The following is a 5,921-nucleotide window of genomic DNA, read 5'->3' as shown; positions in this document are numbered from 1 at the left end:
AGAGTAAGATAATGATTTTTAAAGATGCTGAAAAGAAATTGATGTCTTATAGAAAAATCTGGGTTTGTTCTGTAAATTTATAAAATGAAGAACATTCTGATTATAGGATTAAGTCAGAAAATTAAATTTATCCTCCCTTGTGTAGGAATTAAAGATATTATGAAAGGCTCAGAGAAGATGTTGTATTTATTCATTTGCATTAATGATTAATCCTGATAGAAGAAATAATCATCCTGCTTGTTAGGTTTCCATACTATAAACATTTTCAAAAGGCAATTATTAATGACCCTTGCAATTCTGATACTGCTCCCAAAAATCACTGATGAACAAATATTCATTGCTTATTTGACAATGTATTAAAAAGACAACAGATGAGTCATTGTACACCATTAGAAAAATTGATTATTCTTCCATTGCTTTGCACCTCAGTTGTCTTTTATAATGTATGTCACCTTGGCTGTTAGCACACCATCTTGAGTATTCTCTTTCTAGAGCTATATTCATTTTATCATTTGCTTCCAATGAACCTGCTTGATATATGGATTTCTGCTGTAAAAATCGATCTTACAATACATGTTTGCCATACCTAAGTTTCCAACTGCTTTAAAGCTATCGATTGGCAGTCCTTCAGAACTTACTACTTACTTTAGCAGCAACATCACGGTTTTGTTAAAAATTTCAAACAGCCTTCATATCCTGTGCTAGCAAAAGACGTTGCGATATTTTTATTTTCATTATAAAATAGGGTTTAGTGTTAAGTCAGAATATGCTCAAGCCTTTTTATGTTTCCTCTGCCACAAGCCATGAATCCAATCTTTTGTGCTATTTCTTTTCCCTGGTGTACTTACTTCTCCTCAATACTACATCAATCTATAATGTACAACAAATTCAATCATCGTGAGCACATGGAGTCTGATTAGGTAACTGTCATACCTACATACAGCCTACATATAGTTTAATTTTCACACAAGAATTTTATATTTGAAAATGTCTCTTAAAATGGAAAGATTAAAAGACAAATTGCCTGAAGCATAACTGGACTATAATTATATTTTCAAAGAAGGTCCAGGTATGGCTTTGAAAGATAAAATTTTTTTCATTCTGGGAAAACTATATTTTCACTGGAGGTGTCATAAAAAGTGTTGAAAAGAAACAAACTTGTTGCCATAAAATTGCTTTGTAAATAAGATTCTAAGACTTCAGACTTGCAATTTAAACCATAGTATCATAGTGTCCAGTAATCATGTGGCAAAACATGTAGAGAGAGCACTAGTTTCCACAATTTAATTTATAAACTCTGGAACATTTAAAATTTGCTTTATGTAAGTCAAAAAGTTTCAATATTATTTTTGAAGTTTTAATGGCCATAGAGAGTTTAGTTAGTGTCATCTTAATCGTTACCCATTTTAACTTAGTTTTGGATTCTTTATGTTTGGGATTTCACTGAATCTATAACATGGCAAATGTTTGAGGGTTTATTTTGGCCATTAAATTATCCAAATGAGAATATTACTCAGCCATACGAAGAGATGAAATACTGCCATTTGCAACAACATGGATAGACCTCGAGATAATCATGCTAAGAGAAATAAGTCAGACGGAAAGGGTTGAGAACCGTATGATTTCACTCAAATGTGAAATATACATCTGAAAGCAACAAATGAACAAGACAAAAAACCGCACAAACATAACAGCAGTTTAGTGGTTACCAGAGGGAAAGGGGACAGAGGAGGTAGAGAAGGGTAAAGGTGTCAAATATATGGTGACAGAAGATTTGACTTTGGGTGGTATATTATTGAATTGTACACCTGAAACGTATATAATTTTATTAACCAGTGTCACCCCAATAAATTTAAAGAAAGAAAGAAAAACAGAAAGACAGAAAGTCTGAAACCTGCAACTTTTAAAGATGGGCAACATTTAAAATAACTGAGATCAATCTTTTAAATTCAAGAATTCTGAGTTATATATGCAGACGACATCACTTTATGCTCATAGTAAAAGATTCAGAGTACTGTGGTCAAAGGGACTTTTTGAGGTGATGGAAATATTTTCTATCTTGATGGTTGCGGTGATTACATGGCTGAAAACCTTTGTCAAAATTCATAGAACTCTACATCTCAACAAATCTGGCTTCAAAACATTATCTAAATGCTCTTCATTTGTAAAATATCCTTTTTTCTTACTGGGAAACACATTTCCTCTTAACTAAATTTGCTTTCCTTTTTTAAAGCAGTTTTGTGACTGTATCCTCTCTTTCCATAAGCCTCCAACACATAGATTTTACTCAGATGTCTAAAAAACAGGTTTTCTAATGTTGCATTAGGTAAAATTAGGTGGTATTCAGATATAGTGACGTATTTTATAAAATATTGCCTTTATGTTCATATGAAAAGAACAGATGATTTGCAATGTAAAAATGGTCTGTTTTAGTTTTTTTCTTAGCAGATAAATTTGAATTAATATATAGCATTTTGCCCATTCCTAGACATGAATCTTATATCAAAAGCTATTAAGAGCATTTTGTTTGTTTGGTTTTTGTTTTTTATTTTGTATCTAGAGGCATGAGCAGAGTCTATCTGAAAAGGGAGTTACTACTCTGTGGTCCACGTTTGTTACTCTCCTCCCACACAACACTCATGTCTAAAGTGGTGACAGAACCTTGCAAGAGAAGAGGCAACTTAGTTCTTGAAAAGTAATTCTTCCCCTCCCAGGTCGGTAACCAATGAAATCACCAAAGAACTCACCCTTGAATCTGGGAGAGATACAGTGATAAAATGAAGACTATGCAACACTTCCACAACAATTTCTCAGGATTAAAAGGAGTTTTTGTTTGTTAGGTACACATTGGACAGTGAGACTAGGGAAATTATTAGTTTTCTAATTTATAATTAACCCCAAATTAGTTTTTTAATCTATTGAAAAAGTTTGTATATTTGTTGCATGGGCTGCTTCAACAGCCTTTGAGCACTGAGTACTAGAACAAGAAATACTAGTATTTTAATTTTTAGATATTACATGTCTAATAATAATATGGTTGTTATTTGTTTTCTAATAATAAGAGGCTCCTTAATTATTGGGTTGGTTTTTTTCCTTTCCTTATTTTTTTCATTCCGTTGCTTTGTTCTTTCATTTTTTTAAAAAATTATATGAATTCAGTTTAATGAAAGGTCAGTTTTAAGCATATTTCACAAGTTAGATACTGAGTGCTTCTTTTTTTCCCCATGTTAGGATTTACCCTCTTAACTTTCATATGTACCATACGACAGTGATAACTGCAGTCATGCTGTACATTACACCTCTGGTACTTCTAAATGGGTGCTTGTACCTTTGACTACCTTCGTTCAATGCTCCCTCCTTACACCCCTTGCCTCTGGTAACCACAGTCTGACTTCTTATTCTATGAATTTGTTTTTTTTCTTTTTCCTTTTCTTTAGATTCCACATATATGTGAGATTATGCAGTATTTGTCTTTCTCTGTTTTATTTCACTTAGTATAATTCCCTCAAGGTCCATCTGTGTTGTTGCAAATGGCAGGATTTCCTTCTTTTTTTATGGCTGAATAATATTTCATTCTGTAATATGTAAATTGTGTATATGTCTGTGTGTGCATGTATGTGTATGTATCTCACAATTTCTTTATCTATTCTTCTGTTGATGGGCACTTAGGTTGGTTCAATGTCTTTCCTATTGTAAATAATGCTGTTATGAACATAGGGGTGAAGATATCTCTTCAACATGGTATTTTCTTTGGATATATTCTAGAAGTGGAATGGCTGGATCACATACTACTTCTGTTTTTAATTTTTTGAGGAACTTCCACACTATTTTCCACAGTGGCTGCACCAATTTACAATACCACCAGCAGTGTACAAGGGTTCCCTTTTCTCCACATCCTTGCCAGCATTTGTAATACTTAAGTACTAATCTATAGATCACTATTCTACTTACATATTTCGACTTGTCTCTAGGAGGCTACAGTCAGCTTTCTAATGAGAAGTTAAGTTGAGATTATGTCCACAGTTAAATGGCAAATCATTAAGTTTATAGAAAGAGAGCCATTGCAGCAGAGAAAAAAGTGCTTGTGTGTTGATTTTAAATCAACTTGGACAAAGTTACCTGTGTAACTTTGTGAGTTAATTCACATTTCTGAACTTTTTTCATTCAATTCAGTTATGTGGTACATTGCTTAGTATAGGACCCAGAATGTACTTGGCACTTAAATAGCGTTATTGTAATTTTTTCTTTTCTAATAAAACTAGCTTTCTTCAATGACCTCTTTGTTTTTCATGGCATCTTACCCAACATTCTTCTAGTTAGCAAAGTTTTAAAATTGATCAGTTGGACTGTGTTGATACTCTAGATTGCATCAGTTGTAGCAATCTAGAGTATCAATGGAAGGAAGAAAGTCTTCTCTCCTTCCCAGTTCTGCATATCAGATTGCAGTTCTTAGTAGGAGCTGACATTCAAGAAGAACTGCCCCATTAGGCCCCTAAAATACTGAGCTCTGGCTTATAGTGACCCTTAGTATTTGGTTATTAATTAAATGAATACATTCATTAATGACTCATTTATTAATTCCTGCTATAAATATTCATTTTGTTCTTTCAATAGCAATTCTGTCCCCAGGGCCCTGCATGCCATATGTCATACTCTGGGCTTATGCAGCTGGAGATCTGGATCATGGGAGGATTGTGCTTCTGATGTAAGCATCTTTGCCCAGAGGAGCTGACACGAATAAACACCCACCCAGGAAACTTTTCTGCTGAAGTGGGTGCAGCAGGAGGGCTCTTCAGTTTTGAATCAGTTTAGGGTCTAGGAAGGTGGGCAACGGGGGAATTGAAGGGGACCTTCCTCAGGCCTGTAGGTCTATTTTCACAGTTGATTTCTGTTATCTCATCATAATTACTAATAGTCTTTTTAAATATCAAGATCATACCAGTTTTGATGTAATATTATATGGTTAATGCATAAATGGATCAGTCTTTAAATCTGAATTCTTTCTGGTCTCTTGTACCTACAGTCCCCCTTTTACCCTCTTTTGGAGTTTTATAACCCCATTTGCTCAATTTCTTCTTCTTCTTCTTCTTTCTTCTCTTCTTCTTCTTCTTCTTCTTCTTCTTCTTCTTCTTCTTCTTCTTCTTCTTCTTCTTCTTCTTCTTCTTCTTCTTTCTTCTTTCTTCTTTCTTCTTTCTTCTTCTGTCTCACTGGTATTCTCTCAGCCATTTTCTCTATTCTTACTGTCCAATGTGTACCCAACAAACAAAAATCTCTCTTAATCCTGAGAAATTGTCGTTGAGGTGTTCTCAGAGTCTTCGTTTTATTATGCAGAAATGTTCTACATGTTGTGAGGAAGAAAATTCCCTTTAAAAAAGTAATTTTCTTATGTCTTTAATAATAGCTTAATCATTAATAATTTTGATAATAAACACTTGAAACTCTTCTGGAATTGAATGTTTGAAGCAGAGCTTCATTTTATGTCAAACCTTAAATCTAAATTTATAGGTTGTTATTGATCATTGAGAACTCTGACATTTTCACATTTGTAAGACTACTTCCTAATGAATCTTTCCAACATTGTATATTATTTCCATTAATGAATATAGCTATTTTATTCCTTATGTGGGTTCTGCATACGTAATAGGTACCATTAAGAGTTTCACACAGTTTTAAGAAGACATTTACAATAAATGGCAAATTTGCATTGTTTTCATTCATTAAATGAAGAAATAAAATGAGAGATCATATTCCATCATCATGTGTGTGGAATCTAATTTGATTAACATAGCACTGTGTAATGTTAATGTTCTATGGTATCATAAATCATATGATATATGACAGATTTCAGATTCTTAGACTTTTTTGTAGAGATTCTAGATGATTTCTTGTGAAGTACACAAGATACATAACTTTAAATATAC

Source organism: Pteropus vampyrus, unplaced genomic scaffold (assembly GCF_000151845.1).
Source record: "Pteropus vampyrus isolate Shadow unplaced genomic scaffold, Pvam_2.0 Scaffold587, whole genome shotgun sequence".
Lineage (NCBI taxonomy): Eukaryota > Metazoa > Chordata > Mammalia > Chiroptera > Pteropodidae > Pteropus > Pteropus vampyrus.
The sequence above is the reverse complement of the archived record's forward strand: the minus strand, read 5'-3'. Positions refer to the sequence as shown.